Genomic DNA, 22,905 nt, shown 5'->3' with positions numbered 1-22,905 from the left:
TGTTGTGGAACTACGAGTGAACCCAGCGTTTTCCCCAGGGACCCCAGCACAAAACGAGCTCTCAACACATATGAGTGAATAAAATTGTCCCAGAAAGCGGGAGACTTTACACAGTGGCTACAATGTCCCTAGTACACTACCTCAGTCCAGAAGGGAGAGAAGGGGCTGTGCACACCAGGAAGCCAGAAGCCCACATGCACGTGCCCAGGGTCTGTGCATGGAGCCCCGGCAGGTCCAATCTCTTGGCCTTCAGAATAATGATGTAAATACAGGGACAAAGATGGAGCAAGTGCCACTCAATGTGCAAACCCTCCCCCTTCTTCCAGTGAGGCCAGAAGTACCTAGGTAGGAGCAGCCCCTACCTCCGACCACCTCCCTCCCTGCAGTGGGAATAGCAGCCCAACCCCCAGGCTGCAGGGATCCACAGGCCGTGCAAGTGTCGCTCTACCCCCAGCATGCCCTGGTGCGAAGCTGTGCCCAGGGAGATGTTATCTGCACCCCAGACTGCCTGTGGTGCTGCAGAGTGGTGCAGAGGAGGGAGCAGGGCACATCTGGAGTCTATATCACCTGCCTTCCCTAGGGGGTCTTGGGCCCTGTCCACATTCAAGGCGAGGGGAGAAGAGGGTCTCCACACAGGCCCCCTGAGCACCTCCCTTCTCTTTTTGCTGATAGATAACCCAAGGCTTAAGGGGTTTTGGAACCAAGACATGGTCACTGACATTAGAAGAATGGCTCGCTCTCCCTCCTAGCATCCCTACCTGGTAATGGGGGGCAATTGACCCTTTCCTGTAGGAAGGAGAATGGAGCCATCGGGCTGAGCCCACTGGCCTCCTTCAGCACTCGGGCTCTCCCCTGCAGACAGCCTTCCTCAGCAGCCGCACAGCTCAGGGCTGCTCCTCCCTGGGTGCCAGTAAGCCCAGGTAAGCCTCTGGCTGCCCAGCAATTCCAATACCCAGAGGGAAGAGCCAGCAGGGCAGGCCATGTTCTCACCAAGCCATCTGCAGAGGGGTCAGGTCCACCCTGAGTCCTCCCTTCTCAGTAACAACCTGCTGCTATGTTTTCCATTGTCCCACAGCTGATTTGTCAGTCGGTGCAATCACAGCGAGGACAAACACTAATGCCCCTCCTGAGACCTCTCTGCCAGCTGATGGTGTGGACCCTGACTCCACAGCAGGTGTCTGCAGGCCCTCCAGCTGGCCCTCGGTGGCCTGGAGTGGCTCGTCCTGGACAGACTCACTGCTCTGATGCAGGGGGAACTGCCAGGAGTCCCTGAGCGAGGTGATCTGAGAAATGCCGTGGCAGTGTTCTAAGCCAGCAGCCTGGCTTACCCACAACCTCTCTGCTGTGTGACCTTGAGCAAGTGCCTTAACCTCTCTGAGCCTCAGCTTGCCCCTCTGTTAAAGAATGGTCATATATGACACCTAGCAAGGTTATGTGGAGTATCAGCAACAAGGAATCCACTGCAGCCAATGTTGCAGGTGCAACTGGCTGGGGCGGGTGTCACGGGTGGTAAAAGAATTTACTGAGACAGTGGTGGGTAAAGACAGTCTGAAGATACCTTGCAAGAGAACAGCCGGCAGCATGGCGGAGAGAAGGCCACCTCCCCAGGGACAGGGGCCAGGGGCAAGTTTGATAGGGTCACACTGGAGAGGCGACATGCAGACAGGGTCATGCTGCTGGAGCTATGTGCAGAGCGAGGTATTTGGTAACAGGAGGTTGTGCAAGCAGGCTGCTTGCGGTTAGGCATTTCTTAGAACAATGGCTCTCCCCCACCTTAGTTCATGTTCTTGCCAGCTAGGGCCTGTAGTGCCATGGAATTGTGCAGAGGAGGGAACCCCTTCCTCATTTCTATCAGCTGATCAGGACTCCACAGTTTGGTTTCGCTGCATATAACAATCCCAGCAAAAGAAGCATAAAAAAGAAAGAAGCTGATTTCTTTCTGAAGGGAGAATCTGGGGATGACTGATTGAGGGTGAGGTGGCAGCTCCGTGATGTCCTCAGGGACCCAGATCCTGGCTGTCCTGCTCCTCATCCTCCACACAGGGTGTCTAGCCTCAAAGCCACTCCATGGTCCAAGGTGGCTGCTGGTGCTCCAGCCATCAAGACCACAGGACAGGTGGAAGAAAGCTGGAAAAGTATAGGGCAGAAAAGGGCCCCTCCCAGAAGTCCCAGCTGAGTCAGCTTGTTTATTAGCCATCTTCCTGGAAGTCTCCTACAGCACTTCTGCCTTTAACCCACTGGCCACGACTTAGCAGCTCGGCTCCACTTAGCGTCAGGGAGGAAGCTGAGAGATGCAGGTTTTCATTCCGACCAGCTACATGCCCCACCACGCATCAGGGTTCTGCTTCTGCGGAGGAAGGGAAGAGGACCGTGTCTGTACAAGAGGAGCTAGACCCACAATAAACATGAGCCAGGCTAATGTTTTCAGCATCCCCAAAACAGCCAGCAACACAGCCTCGCATCACACCCAACCTCCCGCCAGCCTCCAGCCTGGGCAGTGTCCTCACTGCACCGCAGCCTAGAGAGGGAGCTAGGGTTCAAAAGGGACAGAAATGGAGAGAACTGGAGGCCAGGCTGACCCGAGCAGCCAGGGACGGAGGACAGACCCGGGAGGCAGATGGGAGTTCAGGGCAAGGAAAGTCTTGGGGGCTGCCTGGGGCAGGGGGAGGGAGGTGTGGGGGGCAGAGGTAGGGGTGAGCTGCACCTGGAAGGGAACACGCACTCTCTTCCTAAGGAGACCCTGAAAGGCTTAGGGGAGACGGTGGCATGCAACAGCACCCGCTGCTCCCCTCTGCAGGAGGCCAACTCCACGGAGGACCATGCTCTGGCAGAGGAACCCAAATACGCATTTCTCCCACACCTCAGCCTGTCCTGGCCCCAAGGCAGGCGCAGGCTCAGAGCTGGGGAACCGGCTGGAGATTTTCCTCTTTTTGCTGACTCTGCCCTGGCATATTCTGAGATACAGGGGTCAGGACTTCAGCATATGAATTTGGGAGTCACAGTTCAACCCAGCATGCTATACAGATCTCAAGGGTGTCACTCAGGGATTTGACAAAGGCAGACTCCACCAAGATAAGAACCTGACCACCCCCGAGATATGTGCTCATCAGTCCCCACTGCACCCCCTCCAGAGGCGACTTTTCATTGCATATTAGCGTGACCTGTTCTAGAGCTTCCTACAGGCAGAGTCAGGCTGCACTGGCCCGCCCCAGCTCTCAGAGGCCTGCCATCACTGTGCACCCACACACCACCAGCTGTAACCCAGGCACAGGACATCGAGGTGGGCCGGCTCAGCTGCCAACAGGAGCGAGTGGTGCTGAGGTATCCAGCAGGGCAGCATATGGTCGTTGCAGGAGCCATGGCCCAGCACCTCCTGGCTGGAAAAGCCATCCTATTCAAATAAACGAGTAACAAAAATGGGCACGCTCTCCACTTTCAAAAGCAATGCTGGCCAGGCACAGTGGCTCACGCCTGAAATCCCAATGCCAGAGGCGTTGGAACCAGAGCAACTCCATCTTGAACAGGAGCTGGGTAAAGTGAGGCTGAGACCTGCCGGGCTGCATTCCCAGGAGGTTAGGCATTCTAAGTCACAGGATGAGATACGAGGTCGGCACAAGATACAGGTCATAAAGACCTTGCTGATAAAGCAGTTTGCAGTAAAGAAGCCGGCCAAAGCCCACCAAAACCAAGATGGCCACGAGAGTGACCTCTGATTGTCCTCATGGCTCATTATGTGCTAATTAGAATGCATTAGCTGCTAAAAGACACCCCCACCAGCGCCATGACAGTTTACAGATGCCATGGCAACATCTGGAGGTTACCTTATATGGTCTCAAAAGGGAGGGGAGGAGACCTCAGTTCCTCTTCATCCCTTTACTTTCTTGATAAACTTGCTCTCACTTTACTCTGTGAACTCGCTCTGAATTCTTTCTCGCATGAGATCCAAGAGACCTCTCTTGGGGTCTGGATTAGAGCCCCCCTTTTCCAGTAACACCAGCATTTTGTGGGAAAGACAGAGGCAGGAGGATTGAGTGAGGCCAGGAGTTCAAGATCAGCCTGGCCAACATAAGGAGACCTAAGCGTCTAACTTAAAAAAAAAAAAAGGCCAGGCACGGTGGCTCAAGCCTATAGTCCCAATACTTCGGGAGACCGAGGTGGGCAGATCACTTGAGCCCAGCAGTTCGAGACCAGCCTGCAACATCATGCAACCTTGTCTCTACAAAAAAAAAAATACCAAGAAATTGCCGGGCACGATAGTGTGCACCTGTAGTCCCAGCTATTCAGAAGGCTGAGGTGGGAGAATCGCTTGAGCCCAGGAGGTAGAGTTTGCAGTAAGCTGAGATCGTGCCACTGCACTCCAGCCTGGGTGACAGAGGGAGACCCTCTCTCAAAAAAAATTAAAAAAGGAACCCGGGCAGACATGGTGGCATGCCCCTGTAGTCCCCAGCTACTCCGGAGGCAGAGGCAGCAGAATTGCTCACGTGCAGGCTGTAGGTCAAGGCTCTAGTGGGTTATGATTGTGCCACTGCACTCCAGCCTGGGTCACAGAGCAAGATGCAGTCTTACAAAATAAAAATGAAAAATACAAGCAGTGCTATTTTCCTACAAATGAAGAAATCTCATCAGACAAATACTGCCACAAACCAGATGAAAATCATGATCTAATATTCCAACAAGAACTTCAGCTCTGAAAGGAGACCACAGCACAGAATAAGAACAGAGGAGAATAAGCACAGAATAAGAACGCAGGGAAGAGGTGGCCAAAGGGCAGCGGAGTCTGTGGTAGGAAATGACAGAATTCAGGAAGGAAACTGAAGAAAAAGACAAAAACATTTCAGAAATGAAGAAATGAAGTTACAGGTAATATGAGAGTGCAGACACCACGAAAATCACATAAAAAAGGAAAAAGTGAGCAAATGAAAAGAAAGAGGAAAGAGATTAAAAAGGATTAGAGAGAAAGTGACTATAAAAGACCAGTAAAGGGCCGGGCGTGGTGGCTCCCACCTGTAATCCCAGCTCTTTGGGAGGCAAGACAGTTGGATCACAAGGTCAGGAGTTCAAGATCAGCCTTGCCAAGATGGTGAAACCCCGTCTCTACTAAAAATACAAAAATTAGCCGGGCATGGTGATGCGTGCCTGTAATCCCAGCTACTCGGGAGGCTGAGGCAGGAGTATCGCTTGAACCCAGGGGGCAGAGGTTGCAGTGAGCTGAGATTGTGCCATTACACTCCAGCCTGGCAACAGAGCAAGACTCTGTCTCAAAAAAAAAAAAAAAAAAACAGTAAAGGGGCTCCAGCGTACACATATGATAGGCAAAACTCTAACAGATCAGAACAAGTATTGACTGCTTGATTTATGTGAGAGGTGATCTCATATAAGTTAGTGTTGCCCAGGCTGGCCTTGAACTTCTGGCCTCCCGAGTAGCTGGGACCACAGGTGTGCACCACAGCACCCTGCTAAACAAGGATTGAAACTATCATTCAAGACCTCTTCATTGAAATGCAGGCAGACTTGCACCTGCCTGTAAAAGTGTATGCTGTATATTTGGGTGTGTTGGCCCAGAACAGTCAACACAAAACATGCCTTTGTAAAATCACTGGACTTTAAAGATAAAGAAATAATCCTTTAGGCAGCCAGACAGAAAGACTAAGTATCTTATAAAGCAAAGAAAACCAACTTGACATCAGACTTCTCCACAGTGACATTCAATACCAGAAGAAAAAAGAAGCAATGCCTCCTTATCTAGAATTTGTGGGTAGAATTCTGTTCCCTAAAAAGATATGTTACACTTTGGGAAACTGAGGCAAGCAGATCACTTGAGATCAGGAGTTCGAGACCAGCCTGGCCAACATGGTGAAACCCTAGCTCTAATAAAAATACAAAAATTAGCCAGGCATGGGGGGGTGGGTGGGGGCGCCTGTAATTCTAGCTACTCGGGAGGCTGAGGCAAGATAATTTCTTGAACCCAGGAGGTGGAGGTTGCAGTGAGCCGAGATCGCGCCACTGCATTCCAGCCTGTGTGACAGAGCAAGACTCTGTCTCAAAAAAGTAATAAAAATTTTAAAAGATATGTTAAAGCCTCAATCCCTGGTACCTATGAATGCAACCTTTTTGGAAATAGGGCCTTTGCAGATATAATCAAGTGAAGACGCAGTCACACCTGATTGGAGTGGGCCCTGATTCAATACAACTCACCTCCTTATAAGAAGACAAAAAAGGTCGGGCGTGGTGGCTCATGCCTGTAATCCCAGCACTTTGGGAGGTCAAGGTGGGCAGAGCACTTGAGGTCAGGAGTTCGAGACCAGCCTGGCCAACATGGTGAAATCCCGTCTCTACTAAAAACACAAAAATTAGCCAGTCGTGGTGGTGGGCGCTTGTAATCCCAGCTCTTTGGGAGGCTGAGGCAGGAGAATGGCGTGAGCCCGGGAGGCGGAGCTTGCAGTGAGCAGAGATTGTGCCACTGCACTCCAGCCTGGGCGATGGGGCAAGACTCCGTCTCAAGAAACATAAAAAATAAAAAATAGAAGATGATTCGGCTCATGATTCTGGAGGCTGGGAAGTCCAAGTTCAAGGGGCTGCATCTGGTGAGGGCCTTCCTGCTGTGTCATCACATGGCAGAAGGCATCACACGGCAAGAGAGTGTGAGAGAGAGAGAGAACACATGCCCAGCCTCGAGGCCTTTTGTCACCTGCATGAATCATCCATGGATCATGCTAAACACCTCCCCTTAGGCCCTACCTCCCAACACTGTTGCATTGAGGACTGAGTTTCCAACACGTGTTTTTAGAGGGACACATTCAAATCACAGCTTCCTCCCCGCCCCACCACCCATTTTAATCCTGGGCTTTGCCTGGCTCCAATTCCTCTCTTATGTAAAGCAATGGATCAGACACACAGCCTCGGGGGAACTGTGAGAACTGAAGGGGCTGGGGCCTCTCTCACACAGAACCCCAAAACCCTCCCATGCCTCCAGGACCCCCAGCAGGGAAGAACTCCACCTAACTCAGGGCCCAATCAGAGGCAGGGCCAAGGGTTATCCCTGCCCTCAGACTGGTTTTCCCAGGCTAGGGTCTGAGAGCCCCAAGCAGCCAGTTCTTCTTCCCATGGGATGCGACTGGGCAGGGCCAGTGAAGGAACCCAGAGGCATGTTAGTCAAAGTGGGTTTCAGGCTCTGGGTGAGGGGTCCCGCATGGTGAGAAGCTGGGCCCACCTCCCACAGATCCCACAGAACGGACTCAAACTCAGACACCAACAAGAAGATGCCAAGGCTGGGGAAGGCAGGCCCAGCCCGCAGAGTTCCCGCAAGGACTCTTCCCTGGCTGTGGTCAGAGCGGTTGCTCAGGAAATCCCTGGCAGCAGAGTGGGCACCCCCTCCGGGCACCAGGAGGAGAGGGGTGCAGGGGGCATTCCGGGTCAGCCATTGGGATTTGAGACTTGCCTGGACACCCACATCCACTTCTCCCCCACCAGGCGTTTCTCCCATCAGGGAAGAGGAATGCTCAGATGGGCCCAGAAACCATGCAGAAAGAAGGAGGCCTCGCCCGGGGCTGAGAAGGCGGTGATGGGAGGCCGGCCCCAGGCTTGGGGTGTGGGTGGTTTCAATTGGAAAACTCTTATAATAAAAAATTGGAAGAAAGAATGTAATTCCCTCTACAAAAATATGTCCTCGTGATGCCACGTACCCACCTACACCCACCTGCCCTGACCCCAGGCGCCTCCTTCCACAGCCAGCCACTGCAAAAGAGGCCAGGGAATGTGCCTTCCAGGTGCCCACGAAGGAGACACAGGGCTGGAGGGCATGGGGACCCAAGGTTCCAGGCTTCGGAAGGGAAACCGTCCACAGGGACCCCACAGTAAGGACAGCCTCTGATGGCAGCCCCCACTGGCCAAACTACATCCCCCTGGGCAGAGTGCACCGGGCCTGCCTTCCGTCCATGCTGGTTCCAACTCACAGCCGGGGTGAGGCCGGGGCGAGGCCAGGTCCCCCCTCACAGGGAAGGCTCCCTGGGTGCTGCCCTGGCCAGGGCTGTGCATTCTTTTCACCAGTCCCTCCCTGACCCCCAGTGACTCTGGCTGGGCCTCCAACCCTGCCCAGACCCACCCCACCACAGAAGACCCTGACCTACCATTCACTCTTTTTTAAATATTTTATTTTTTCAGAGACAGGGTCTTACTGTGTTTCCCAGGCTAGAATATAGCGGCTGTTCACAGGCGTGATCATAGCTCACTGCAGCCTGGAATCTCTGGCCTGAAGCAATCCTCCTGACTCAGCCTCCTGAGTAGCTACAGAGCCAGAGGCCACGCCCGGCTCTCAGCATTCCGTCTTTTACTTTATTTTATTTATTTATTTATTTATTTATTTATTTATTTATTTTGAGGTGGAGTTTCACTCTTGTCACCCAGGCTGGAGTGCAATGGTGGGATCTCGGCTCACTGCAACCTCCGCCTCCCGGATTCAAGTGATTTTCCTGCCTCAGCCTCCCCAGTAGTTGGGATTACAGGCACCCGCCACCACATCCAGCTAATTTTTGTTTTTTTTTTTTTTTTTTTTTTTTTAGTAGAGATGGGGTTTTGCCATTTAGGCCAGGCTGGTCTTGAACTCCTGACCTCAAGTGATCCACCCACCTCAGCCTCCCAAAGTGCTGGGATTACAGGCGTGAGCCACCCTGCCTGGCCGGCTTTCCCTCTTGAGCACATGCATGTAGGCAGGAATCCCAGCCCCCTTTGCAGATGAGCAAACTGAGGCACAGAGAGGTTCAGCCACCTGCGAAGGTTGCACAGCCAGGATCCACTGCCTTCTCACAGCACCCACCCTCTTCCCAAAGAGTGCCCAGTTCAGCAAGGCAGGTGACACCAATCCCAACTGGGCAGCCAGGTTTTATGAGGCTAGGACAAACAGCACTGATTTGAAGCCTCGTAGAGGGGTTCAAATCACAGGCCCTGCCACAGGCTGGCCTCAGGGTCCTGGGGGAGCTGTGGGCATGCTTCTGAGCCATAGCTCCTCTATCCACCCAAGGTAGCTGGTAGCACTGGCCTTAAGAGTGTGCTGTGAGCTCGGGAGGTTGCAGGTGGGCATTGAATGATTCCGGCCACCTCACAAATACCACTCTGCCCCTCCAACGGGGGCAGCCTGGAAGTTACACTCAATTGCATCACCCCCAGGAAGATGGAGAGAGGCCCCCAAGACCTCATGAGGGTGGTTTTCTGCATAATGAGATGCCTTGGATATTCCTAGAGGTCCGAGCCTAGGCCTCTGTCAGCACATCAGTGAATGGAGCCCTGCTGGACAAGTTCAAGAGGACTCCAGGATCCCGAGTGACAGATTCCACATCCACGCAGGCAGACCGGGGTCTGCAATTACAGATGGGAGGTCCCAAGGTCCAGGCGGGGGCTCCCACATGTTCCCAGGAAAGCACCAGGCAGGGGGCGTGGTGGGCAGCAGTTCTGGGCTTTGCTCCTCCCCAGGCCCTATTTCTTCATCTGTAAGATGGGGAGAAAATATTTTCCCTTCCTAACTGCATTGGAAAGACAAGATAAGCAGCCAGCTGGGGAAGGTGGAACTTCCCACTCACTATTGGGCGAAATAAGTGGGTTCAGAGCCTGAGCGGTGGTGCTGGCCCCAGCCACTGGTGTGGATGCAACACGTCACAGGACTCAGCCCATTGAACCCCTACCCACCACTGCACTGACGCCCACTTCCCCCTCACGGAGCGCTGATGCCCGGCCATCCTGATGGCAGGAGCTCCCCTAGGCCTCCACAGCCCTGGTCCAAACGAACCCTGCACTCCACACCAGGGCTCCTCACCACTGGGGCACCCTGAGCTGCCCTCAGGGCTGGCACTCTCGGTGGCGGAGGCTGTCCCATGCCTGGTAGGATGCTGAGCGGCACCCCCGGCCTCCACCCAATAGACGTTGGTAGCGCTCATTGTGACAACCAATTTAAACCCAAACATTGCCAATACTGCCCCCAGTGGAGAACCAATTACGGGTAGTCTAGACTGTCTGTGTCACCTTCTCTTAGTCCTTCCCCAGACTGGGATGTCTCACAACCAAGTCCTTGTCCCACCACACTCTCTACATCCTGGCATCCAGCACTGGCCCCTGCTGAGGGCTCGGCCAATGTTTCCTGAATGAATGAGTGAATGAATGAATGAATGAGTGGCCCCTGGATGTGAGCACAGGTCACACAGCTCATGGTGATTGGGTGGGGGTTTCTCGTGAGTAGAGGGGCCCCCACAGGCCAGGGCCGCACTGAGCAGGAACGTGAGTGACTCCCTCTGTGAAGGCGGCCACTTGAGGCAGGATTCTAGGAGCCTCTGTCACACCCGGCAGTGCACAGGATGATTCAGGGAGAGGCCATCCCAAGGCCTCCCGGCTCACCAGTCACAGTCTTCCCAGTCCTCCCGCCACCCTCCACACAGCACCACTGCCACCCACATCCCTGCTGGGCAGGAGAGGTGGTTGGTCAGGCAGACACAGGGCAGTGGGCGAGTCTGATCCAGGTTTTGTGGGGCCTCCCTATAAAGAAAAGAATACAAACTTACAAAAACAAAATTAGGTATGACAGTGAATATTTCTTTAGGATGAGGAAAAAAAAAAGCAAACATACAAAATCCAGAAAACCAACATCGTGTTTTTATGAAGGGCCTGCTCCATCTCTATAACACTTCTTCCTGCATTTTTTGGCTGCGTACTTTTTATCTATCTCATTGTTTGAGAATTTTACATCACCTACAATAGAAGGAATAGAAACATAATTGCTCTTCCTCCAGCATGGCTGATAGAAATTTGTTTTTCTTATTTATAATTAGAACGCATAGAACAGATGACTTAACACATGTGCACACAGCTTTGCAGTACAGCTAAAGGTCTGTGTACATTAAACAACAAGTTCTGATCAATTCTATTTACAAGATTCCTGTTTGAAAAAGGAAGCAGGCCAGGCATAGTGGCTCCCACCTGTAATGCCAGTACTTTGGGAGCCCAAGGTGGGCGGATCACTCGAGCCCAGGAGTTTAAGACCAGCCTGGCCAACATGGTGAGATCCTATCTCTACAAAAAAAAAAAAAAAAAAAAAAAGCTGGGTGTGTAGTTCCAGCTACTCAGGAGGCTGAGGCAGAAGGACTGCTTGAGCCTGGGAGGTTGAGGCTGCAGTGAGCTGTGACTGCCCTACTGCACTGCAGCCTGGGCAACAGAGCAAGTCCCTACATCAAAAAAAAAAGAGGAAGCAGCAATGCTGGGTGCACATTTATAATTGTATACGATGCATTATCAACAGACCATTTCTGCTCTGGAGAGGCCCTGATGAGAGCTGAATACTCTGCTTACAATGGCACACGCCCGAGGACCATCAGAGGGTCCACCGGGCGCTTGGGCTCCGTGTGTTTCAGACCAGCCTGGCCGACATGGTGAAATCCGCATCCATGTGCAGCGCAGAGCATGGCAGGGGTACATTCTCCTCCTCACGATCTTTCCCAAGCACCTTCAGGTCATGACGCCGAAGAAACCATCTATGCCCAGGTCTTAATCCATAAAGGTGCCTAAGAGAGGTCAACGCTATTGAAAGGAAAGTCTAACATCGCTCTTGAAACATTCGCTAGAAATGAGAGATGTGGCAGGCCCTGCAGGGTGGCAGGGGGAAGCCGCAGGCAGACCAGGAGGCAGAAAGGAGTGAGGGAAAGGCCAAGCCACAGCCTCTGTTGGCTTCCCTGCGAAAGCCGGGCAGAGCAGGGGAGACAGCTTGGAACGGGCTGATTTGTCTGATTCTGGGTTCCGGGGCTGCCCTTGTGGTCTGGTTCTGGGCCTGGGTTGACACCGGGCAGGGAAATATTGGCTGGGGGTAGAGAAGATGAAGGAAGTGGTTTGGAGCAGGGGCTCTGGGCAGCAGGGGAGGTGCCAACAGTCCTGGCCAGGATGTTGGCTCCGTCATCGTGACCGCAAGTAGCCAAACGCAGGATCTAAGGAGGCACAGATCAAGGACGAAGCCAGCAGGAAGGTCAGTGGGGATGAGGGGCACTTGGGGTCTTTCTTCCTCTGCCTCCTGCCCCTTCCCACACCTGAGGGTAAATTGTGTTCTTCTGGGAAAGCCACAAGAACTCTCAGACACCCAGAGACTTCACACACAAACACAGGAAAAGACACAAGTCGTATGACCGTCTCAACAGATGCGGCCGAGTGTTCGATGACACTCACTGTCTGTTCTTAAGGAAAAGCTCAGCCCCCTGGGAAGAAAAGGCCCGTTGTTAAGCTGATGAAGGCCATCTATGGAAAAAGTCAGAGCTGCCAACAGAGCTAATAGGAAAATGTTGAAAGCTTTCTTTACAAGATTGGCAAGGGGACAAAGACACCTATTAGTACCATTGCTATTCAATATCAGCCTGGATGTGGCAGACTGCACAGTGAGTTAGGTAAAGTTTGTGAAGAAAAAAACAAAACTGTCTTTATTCACAGATGATATGGTTGTGTATGCAGAAGAGTCTACATAATCCACAGGGAAATTCTGAGGATTCAGAGGAGTTTAGCAAAGTTGTTGGGTTCAAAATCCATAGGCAAGATTCCATTTTCTTACTATATATTAGCAACAATGTTGGAAAAATAAAATTTATAAAAAGACATAATAGCATAAAATATCAAGAATCTAAGAATAATGTACAAGGTCACTATACAGAAATGTTATTAGTAGGCATTAAAGATGGTCTAAACAAATGGAGATACCATGTTCATGGATTAGAAGACTCAAAATGAATTCTTCCCAAATTAATTAATTTTTTCCAAATTGATTTGTAGAACTAAAGAAATTGCTATCCAAATCCTAACCAGGTTTTTGCGGAACTTAAAATATTTACTCTAAAATTTGTGTTGTTTTCGTTTTTGATTTTTTTTTTCTTTTTCTTCTTCTTCTTATATTGAGACAGGGTTTCTCTATGTTTTCCAGGCTGGTCTCAGACTCCTGGGCTCAAGCCATCCGCCCGCCTCAGCCTGTCAAAGTGCTTGGATTACAGGCATGAGCCACTTCATCCAGCCTAAAATTTGTGTGGAAATACAAACTCAATTTGACAAATATTTGGCCGGGCATGGTGGCTCATGTCTATAATCCCAGCACCTTGGGAGGCTGAGGCGGGTGGATCACTTGAGGTCAGGAGTTCGTGATCAGCCTGGCCAACATGGTGAAACCCCGTCTCTACTAAAAATACAAAAATTGGCTGGAAATCACTTGAACCTAGGAGGTGAAGGTTGCAGTGAGCCGAGATTGTGCCACTGAACTCCAGCCTGGGCAAGAGAGCGAGACTCCGTCTCAAAAAGAAAAATAATAAATAAAAAATATTTATTGAGCCCCTTAGTCCAGGGACTGCTTCTGGTACTTGGGATGCCTCTGAGAACCCCACCCACAAAGACCCTTCTTTGTAGACCTTAGAAGGAGAGACACAGTAAAGAGTAAACACAATACATAAGCAAAGTACCCAGTATGACAGGAGGTCATAACTGTTTTGCAAAAAACCAAGACTACAGAGGGCAGGGTCACCAGGACGTATAGGGGCAGAGGTGGAGTGAGAATCCAGCCTTCCACACGGGCCATCTCAGGGACTCATCTCTGTGACCTCAACAAGAGGCCCCTCGCCGGCCATCCCATTCTCGCTTCTGATGTCCTGATGTAGAAGCGGTTCCTCTGCAGCTCTGAGGTGAGAGGCCAAGCCCTCCATGACCCCAAAAGACCAGGGCTCCCCAACTGTTATCCACAAACACCCTTGTGGGGACTGCAGGCTCCTACAAGGTGCCCTTGCACAGGTCCCTTGCAGAGCTTCTCCACCCACTCTCTGGGCCCTGACACAGTGGGAGAGTGCCTGTCCTTACCCCAGCCGGACGTCCCACCACACTCCTGCCTGGGGACTTCTGGCACGCAGGAGAGGTTGGACACGCTGGCTGCAGAGAGGCTTGCCCCACTGCCGTTGCCCGTTTTACCTTGATGTTCGTGGTTCTTTAATTCTTGCTCCAAACTGTGAGTCAACCTTTAAAATATATGACATTGAAGTTCCCCTTCAGCCTCAGGTCTTTCATCAGAGTTAAATCCAGAGATTTAACTAGCAGTAGATAAATCTGCAGTAGAAAAAAGTGCTCCAAAGGTGGGCGCGCCAGGCTCCCATTTGGAGCTGTTTATAAATGCTTTTACATGGACCCCTCCTAGATGACGAGGGATGGCCTCAGAGCAACCCTGGGAAGGATGAGGAGGGGCCTGGGGACTCCAGATGAAATCACACAGCCGCCTACCGTGTGAGTGGAAACCCATGCTGCTTCTGCCTGGCCTAGGATCCGCGTTCAGGGGAAGCCGCGTCCCTGGGGTCATGAGACGTGATTGTTCAGACCAATGGATGAGGCTGAGCAGAATCATTTCATTTCCCCCGCACTTGCCAAGGGCAGGGACTTTCCTGTTTGTCCCTGCCCCATACGCAGTAAGGGCTCAGAACTACTTAAGAACAAATCAATGAACCTACGGCTTTATGGCAAATACCACAGAAACAACCTTAGAAATGGGCTGAGGAGGCTGTCTGGCCTCTAACAAACGACCTCATCTCTCTGAACCCCAATTTCCTCATCAGTAAAGCGGCAGCACAGCCCCTCCCTCACAGGACGCTCCCTGGCAGAGTGCAGCCCTGCCATGCAGCAGCCGGTATGACCTCATCCTTGTGATCAGGAGGGCCCTGTTGAACTGTTTCCACCCCGCAGGTGCCTACGAAGCCCGCGAAATGATGTGGCCTTCCTGGAGCCATGCAATGGCACTGTTGTCACCAGGAAAAGGGCCTGTGGCACCCACCTGGCCACTCATGTCCTAAACGAGACAGGCCCTCTTCACCGGCTTCAGTGGCTCATTGAGATGAGGACTTGGGAATTTTGCTGTTTAACAGAGCAACTGAGCACCCAGGTGGCTGCTCCAGCGGGCCCTGGAGACGTTTCAGGAGACCTGGCAGGGACCCAAGCCTCTGCCACTGCACCAGGCCCTGGCCAGGGGGCTGGGCTCAGAGCCCTTTATTTATTTTTTATTTTTATTTTTTAGAGAGAGAGTATTGCCCTGTCTCCCAGGCTGGATCACAGCAGTTGAAACCATACCTCACTGCAGCCTCAATCTCCCAGGCTTAAATGATTCTCCTGCCTCAGCCTCCAAGTAGCTGGGACCACAGGCATATGCCACCATGCCAGCCTTATTATTAAATGTTTTGGGTAGATGCCATCTCCCTGTGTTGCTCAGGCTGGTCTTGAACTTGAGCGTTCCTCACACCTCAGCCTCCTGAGTAGCTGAGACCACAAGTGTGTGCCACCGCACCTGGCCCCAGAGCCCCTTTTAAACTGCAACTCACAGTCTCCAAGTTAGACTCATAGAGAAGATCTAAATATGTGTCTCCTTGAGGGAGGCTGAGGAGTGGAGGAGGATGAACTCTTACAAAACGTCAACCTTTTTAAAAATGTGTTTTCAGTAATTGCTGTTCTGCGCCAAGTTTTATCCTAGTGGGAGTTTCATGTTGGAATTACTAAGTAGGAGTTCGTAACAGACAAGTTAATCACCCTTGTGTAGGGGCGAGGCACCGAGCGATGATCTCTGTACCCAGGTAGGTGCTTCCTGGCTCTGCAAGCACAGGAGATGGCAGGTGGGGAGTGGGTGGGGGGTTATGAAGGGCAGCCGAGGAGGGGCAGGGGGCAGGGGGAAGCAGGATCTCTGATGGTAGAAGGGAGTGGTCACTACGCCCCCAAAACACCCCCTTCATGTCCCCGCTATAGCCACACACCACAGGGAAAAGGCTCCAGGCCAGCCCCCATCCTCTCAGGACCATGATGTGGGCATCTGCAGAAATGGGTTAGGGCTGTCTGGCCTGAGAGGCCTAGAGCCAGAAAGAGGTGGTTTAGAGCTGCCCTCCTCCTCCAACCTCAGCCCCAACCCCCTTCCTCAGCAGCAGATCCCACCTGAGTCTCTCCTAGGCCTGTTCTGGATCCGAAGTGAGTATGAGACATTCACCATCTATTCCTTTGCTCCGCTATCACCAGAGGCTTTGTGGTACCTTATTTTTGAGAACAGGCAACATATTCTAGGACCAGGCCGGGAACAAGGGAGAAATTCATCATGCATGCCTCCATTTATCCATCCATCCATCCATCCATCATCCATTCTCCCACCTACCCACTCATTCCCCATCCAGCTACCCACTCATCCATCCATCCATTTGTCCATTCACCTACCAATCCATTTATCTATCCATCCATCCCCATCCATCCATCCATCAATCATTATCGATCCATCTATTCACTCGTCCATCTGTCCACCTACCAATCCATTCATTATCCATTCATCCCTGTCCATCCATCCATGTATCTACCTATCAATCCATTCGTTATCCATCCATCCACCACTCATCCATCCATCCACATACCAATCCATTCATTATCCATCCACCCCATCCATCCATTCACCTACCAATTCTTACATTATCCATCCATCCACCAACTCATCCACCTATCAATTCATTCGTTATCCCTTCCCATCCATTTATCCACCCACCCACTCATCCATTTATCATCCATCTATCCCCATCTACCCATCCACCTACCCATCCATCCATCCACCCATCCATCCATCTACCCACCCATCCACCTATCAATTCATTCATTATCAATCCATCCCCATCCATCTACCCATCCACCCACTCATCCATTCACCATCCATCCTCATCCATCCATCCACTTACCCATCCATCCGTCCAACCCATCTACCCATCCATCCATCCACTCATCCACCTACCAATGCATTCATTATCCATCTGTCCACCCACCCACCCATTCATCATCCATCTATCCCCATCCATCCATCAACCCACCCACCCATTCAGCATCCATCTATCCCCATCCATCCATCCACCCACTCACCCAGCCATCCACCCATCCATCCATCCACCCACCCATCCACCTACCAATTCATTCATTATCCATCCATCCCCATCCATCTACCCACCCACTCATCCATCCATCCATCATCCATCTATCTCCATCCATCCATCTGTCCCCACCCATCCACCCATCCACCTACCCATCTACTCACTCATCATCCATCTGCCTACCTATCCAGCCACCCATCCATTCTTCATCTGGATGGACAAATCTTCATTGAGCACCAATTCTGTGCTGGGCAACAGGAGACAGAGATGCAGGAAACACAATTTCTGCTCTCAGAGAACATGCTTTCCAGGGACAAGAAGACATGGACAGAAGTACCAGGTGAAGATGCCAGGACATGGCTGATCTGTGGTCCACATCCTGTTGAGGAAAACTGGGGGCCTGGGGACGTTGGTCCAATGAAGAGAAGACTTGGAGGAACTGGCATATGCTGCTGAGAATGTTTGGTGCCCACCATAATACCTGGGAGGGAGGAGGGATGACAGAGGGGTGACCACAGTGAAAATGTGGAGGGATCAGTGGAGTGTAAGCCCAGCCATTGAAGGGAATGTTTAGGTGAGGCCCTGGAGAAGTCAGCTGGACACAATCAGGAGTGAAAGTGTTAAGGAAAGAGGAAAGAAACACAAAAAGCAGCCTTGGGGCTGACATATCTCTGGCCGGAGGGGAGGTTATCTCGGGGCTGGCATGCCTCTGGTGAGGGAGGGGTTTGGAATGTTTTTGGTCCGAGATGTTATTTGTGGTTTATGGTCATGCTGACCTTAGCCATTAGGCTGGTGCCTTTTGGATTTAGGCGGTTTTTGATCAGGGTGAACTTAAAATGGCAGTGCTTGTCCAAGATGGCGATACTCCTGCTCTGTCAAGGAGGTCACAGCTGCTGGTTGGCGACTTGGAATTGTGTTCGTGGAGAGAGAAGACTTTGTGGTCATGCGCCACAATATCTAGGCTGTGGCCATGGGAGAGGAGGGCTGGGGTAGTTTTGAGGTCAAGACCATCAAAGGAGAGCAGGCCAGGGTTTTGCAGGGATCACCCCCTGGAAACGGAAATCACCAAGAGTTATAAGAAGAGGAGGAGTGCTGGAGAGCGATGCGGTCCTTGAGGGGCGAGCGGGTGTCCATCTCCAGTTACAGCACAGTCAAGGGGATGCTCAAAGTGTTGACAAAAAAGAGTCAAACTCTGTAAAATATTTGAAGAGAGTTATTCTGAACCAAACCTGAGTGATCACGGCCCATGACGCAGCCCCCGGGAGGTCCTGAGAACATATGTCCAAGGTGGTCAGGGTGCAACTTCATTTTACACATTTTAGGGAGACATGAGACTTCAATCTAATACATTTAAGAAATAAATTGGTTCAGAAAAGCAAGAGAACTAGAAGGCGGGGGGTGGGTGAGGGGAGGACTTCCAGGCTATAGGTAGATTTAAAAATTTTCTGGGTGACAACTGGTTGAGTTGATTTAAAGACCTGGGATCAATAGAAAGAAAATATTTGGGTTAAGATAAAGGATTGTGGAAACCATAGTTCTTATTTGCAGAGGAAGCCTTCAGGTGGCAGGCTTCACAGAGAATAGACTGTAAAATACTTCTTATCAGACAAAAGTATGTTGATGTTAATGCTGGAGCGATAATCATGCAAGTCCGACCCCCACTTCCCATCATGGCCTGAACCAGTCTTTCAGATTACATTTTAAGAGCGTCCTGGCAGAGGAGGAAGTCCATTCAGATGGCTGGGGGGGGGGGCCTCAGAATTTTATTTTTGGTTTACAAAAAGTTTAGGATATGGGGGACGTTGCTCATGGCTGGTCAGGAGTTCGAGAGTGGGAGGGTTTGGGGGAATTGGGGATGAGGGAAGGGGTCTGAGAATGGGATATACAGAGCTGTCTGGGGCAAGGGGTGGCCTGGGGGACTCCAACTCTCCATACAGAGGGAGAAGCAGCATAATGAGCTTCGTCCTGGGGTCTACAGTGGCAGACAGCGGGGAAAGCAGTGACAGGGAGTTTGCCAGGAGAGCAGGCAGCTGAGGGTGGTCTTACTCAAAGACCCTCCCTGAATGCTGGGAGCTGGGAAGGGGTTGGTTTTGCCCAAGCACGTGGGGTCTCACTTGTCTCCAGGCAATGGTGGCTGGCTGAGGATAGCGGAGGCTCATTGCCCTAGGCCAAGTGGGAAAACTGCCTCACCCAGGAGGTCACGCCCTCCCCCACAACCCAGTACCTGATTGATGGGGGGAGGGAGAGGAGGCACAAAATGGTCCTGGCCTCAAGGTAGGGACAGCTGTGAGGTGCAGTGCTCCTGAGCTCCCCTTCATCCAACCAGGCTGAAGCAGTCACAGCCTTGCTCAGCTCTCTGCACCAGCTCTCTACCCCCACTCTCCTTTCCTAGGAGCACCCCCTCCATAATCACCTCCACAGGAATTCCATCTCAGCTCTGCTTCCAGGAAACCTGACCCAAGACAGAGGTTGTTGCAAGGGCAGAGGCCACAGGCATCCACACCAGCCTCTGTGCGTTCAGTCTGTGAGGGGCCCAACGCTCCCCATGCACTCCTCCTTAAAGCCTACTCGACCGTGGGGTCTGCAGGCCAATTCCTGGAGGGTGCCTTCCCTTGTCCTGGCTGCCACTCTGCTTCCTTTGCAAGCTCCTTCTCGCACCCTTGCGCTGGCTCCCTCCAGAGCGCTCCATCCCCTGCCCACTGCGCCTTCGTGGGTGGTCCCCAAATCTCTGTCTCCTCTCCTGTGGACCCCTCTGCCCCTGACTGGCAGATCCATAGAGTCCAGTGCCCCTGGAGGGCTCCACGTCCATCTCACAGGGACCCGGACTCTCATCTTCCTCCTGAGCGTGCCCTCCCCGGAGACCTGGCATCAGAATTGGCCCTGCCACCTTCTGGTCTCCCCAGGTGGAAACATGGGCGTCAGTCTGGACTCTTGTCACCAAATTCTGTCCCTTCCACCTTCACATGGCCTCTCCATCTTCACCGCCTCGGTGTCTCTATCTCGACCCGATCACTGTCGCCTCTCCTCTGGCGGAGAGCACCAGCCTTCCCACTGGTCTCTGCTTTTCTTCAAACGCATCTCTGTGTAAATCTCCCCCTCAGGATCACTCTGTGGCCCCCACTGCTCTGGGTGGAATCTTCTTTCCAGTGGCGTTTCAGTCCCCTGGGTCTGCCTCACTCCTCACCACCATCTTGTGCTTCTGCACTGAGCTCCAGCCAGACCACCTGCCTGCAGCCACCCGGCACGACCTGTTCCCTTTGCCTTTGCCTGGACAGAATAACAATCTATAGTCCAAACTCAAGGACGAAAACAAACTGCTTTTTGGCTGTAGTGGCATGAAAGCCCCAATAAGTCAATGACAATGCTGCAAGCTTCTGAAAGCCAGCCAGTCAGGGACAGCCCCACACTACAGAACAGGCCCAGGCAGCAAGAACCTTGTGCCCCTGAAGTCAGGCTGAACACTCTCGCTTCTGAAAGCCAGACAATCCTCAATGCCAGGCTTCCCAAGAGACTCAGTTTGTTTTGCTGAGAGATGGTCCTATAGCACGGTTCCCCTTTGCTCTAGTAAGCAAGATACTCAGCTTCAGCACTGACCAGCCTCACAACCCATCCTCACCAAGCCGAAGCCCTCCCTCCGGGCTCTTCCACAGCCGTATCTGTCTCTGTTCACACATCTTCCCCTCAGCACTTAGAGACATGGGCTGGCATGGGGGGTGCTGGCGGCAGGAGTGAGAAATAAACTTTCAGCCCTAGAGGAGGAGCCCAAGAGGAGAGCATGCCCTCACCTGGAGTCTCTGCTATGCGCCTGGCACCCGTACTGATTGCATTAACCACTGTGATTTTTTTTTTTTATTATACTTTAGGTTTTATGGTACATGTGCGCAATGTGCAGGTTAGTTACATATGTATACATGTGCCATGCTGGTGCGCTGCACCCACTAACTTCTCATCTAGCATTAGGTATATCTCCCAATGCTATCCCTCCCCCCTCCCCCCGAACCACTGTGATTTTTTAAAAGATGTACTATTTTGAAATGTATAATACATACGGAGAAGTGTATGAAATATGTACAATTTAAAGATAGGGAAAAATGCATGCCTGTGTGCCCACCACCTGGTGAAGAAATACAACCTGGACACCACTTTGGAAGCCTGTCTGTGTCCACCCATCGCATTCTCCCTCCTCCCCCAGCCCAGGTATCCTCCATCCCAACCTTTAGCTATCCCCTGACTTTCTTTAGTTTCATTGCCTGTGTATGTAGCCACAAATAAAATATTGCTTAGTTATCTGGGAAACCGGGCTGTATAAGAAAACGGCTATTAGAACCCCACACCACTGTAAGATGCAGGATCCCAGAAGACTCTGCTCCCAGTCCGGCTTCCAATTCCTGTGGGTTTATAATGGGCCTTTCTAGAGACACTGGGGGCAGGATTCACAGAGCTGGAACATTCGCAGTGAGGACCACATTCCAGATGACCAACAGGGACATGCTTGCGGGGGGATGGGCCAATTTGGACTGTCCCCTTCTAAGCCCACCAAGACCTACCTGTAGCTCTCAGGAGTGGGGTCAGGGCAAAACATGTATGTGGGGTAAAACGGGTGACCTCTGATTCTAGGCACCAGGAGATGGAGAGAAGAGCAGGAACGAGGGAACACAAGGGGAAGGCAGGCACAGGTGAGAATCTAGGCCAGGCTCACCTGGCCATTCTGTCCTGAGCTTAAAAACATGCAATGATGGCAATGACAGCATTTGATCTGTCTCTGGAGTCACTTCGCATGAGGTCATTCTCCCTCCACCACCCTCCTGGGGGATTCCTTTACCTCCTCTCCCCCATACATCCCATACTGGGAACTTGTGCTTCCAGCTAAGATGCAGTAACAGACTGAATTTACCCTCTTGCCTGAAACAACTCAACAGCTGGAAAAAAAGAAATGAAACGATGGCTCTGAAAATACTAGAAAAGCAGCAATGGACAGCAGCAGATAACCTTGATTCCAGGCACCTGAAATCTTCTCTGCAACAACACAATATACAATTTAAATGTAAATTAGGGTAGGCCCAGTGGCCCACGCCTGTAATCCCAGCACTTTGGGGGACCAAGATGGGAGGGTTGCTTGAGCCCAGGAGTTGGATAACAGCCTGGACAACATACGGAGACCTAATTTCTACAAAAAAATTTCAAAAATTAGCTGGGCGTGGTGGCACGCACCTATAGTCCCAGCTACTCGGGAAGCCGAGGCGGGAGGATCGCTTTAGCCCAGGAGGTCGAGGCTGCAGTGAGCCATGATCGTGCCACTGCACTCCAGCCTAGATGACAGAGACCCTATCCCCCCCACGCAAAAAAAGGAAATGAATTAACATTAATTCCTCCCAAGGTGCCCAGGCTCTCTTCACCCCCTTCGTCATTGTCCCTCCAGTTGGAAATTCCTCCCTCCCCAGGCAAAATCCCGCCCACCCTTGGAGGCCTTTTCAGATCATTCTTGCCAGATGAGCTCCCCTTGTCCCTTCTCTGAGCCCAAAGGGGCCCAGCTGCCGTCTGTCTCCCTCCTTCCCCTTGTTTCCCGTGCTACCTCCAGGGCACTTCCCAACTCACTGGCCAAGCCCTCAACGAGCGGTCTATGCTAACTTTGGCTCTGTGAATTTCCTAGAGTGTCGTGGGTTGGGGAAAAGCGCGCGAAGTCCTGCCTTGCAGCAGGCGCGAGAGCAGGCGCTTGGGACGTGCGTTGGGGCAGGGGCCCCGGGACGTAGGGGGACGTCTGCGCGGCCCTGCGTCCCCAGGACAACCTGGCCTGCGCTCACCCGCGGCCAGGCGCTCCGCGGAGGGCAGAAGCGGGCTGGGCCAAGCTCCTCAGCTCCAGGCCGGGGCCACAGTCCTAACCCCGCAACGGCACCGGGCACGCAAGAGTCGGCGTCAGTGCGCGTTTAGTCGGAGCATTATCGGGCTCAGCCAAACACGGCCCGGTTCCTGGGCTTTCCGCTCTTTTTAC

General features: G+C 52.1%; 1 long non-coding RNA gene across 2 annotated transcripts; it reads right to left on the bottom strand.

The window, feature by feature from the left end:
- Positions 1-10,556: 10,556 nt before the first annotated feature.
- Positions 10,557-20,497, bottom strand: LOC129059230 (uncharacterized). Of its 2 annotated transcripts, XR_008524967.2 has the most exons (6): positions 17,693-20,497; positions 17,100-17,397; positions 15,952-16,046; positions 14,266-14,331; positions 13,852-14,006; positions 10,591-10,731 (listed from the first exon to the last, which is right to left on the bottom strand). It is a non-coding gene; the product is annotated as an uncharacterized LOC129059230 (long non-coding RNA). The 2 variants fall into 2 exon arrangements; XR_008524968.2 differs by lacking the exon at positions 14,266-14,331 and having other exon boundaries at positions 10,557-10,731.
- Between the last annotated feature and the right edge of the window lie 2,408 nt (positions 20,498-22,905).

This window comes from Pongo abelii, chromosome 3, assembly GCF_028885655.2.
Source record: "Pongo abelii isolate AG06213 chromosome 3, NHGRI_mPonAbe1-v2.0_pri, whole genome shotgun sequence".
Classification (NCBI taxonomy): domain Eukaryota; kingdom Metazoa; phylum Chordata; class Mammalia; order Primates; family Hominidae; genus Pongo; species Pongo abelii.
This window is presented reverse-complemented; position numbering and strand designations above follow the sequence as displayed.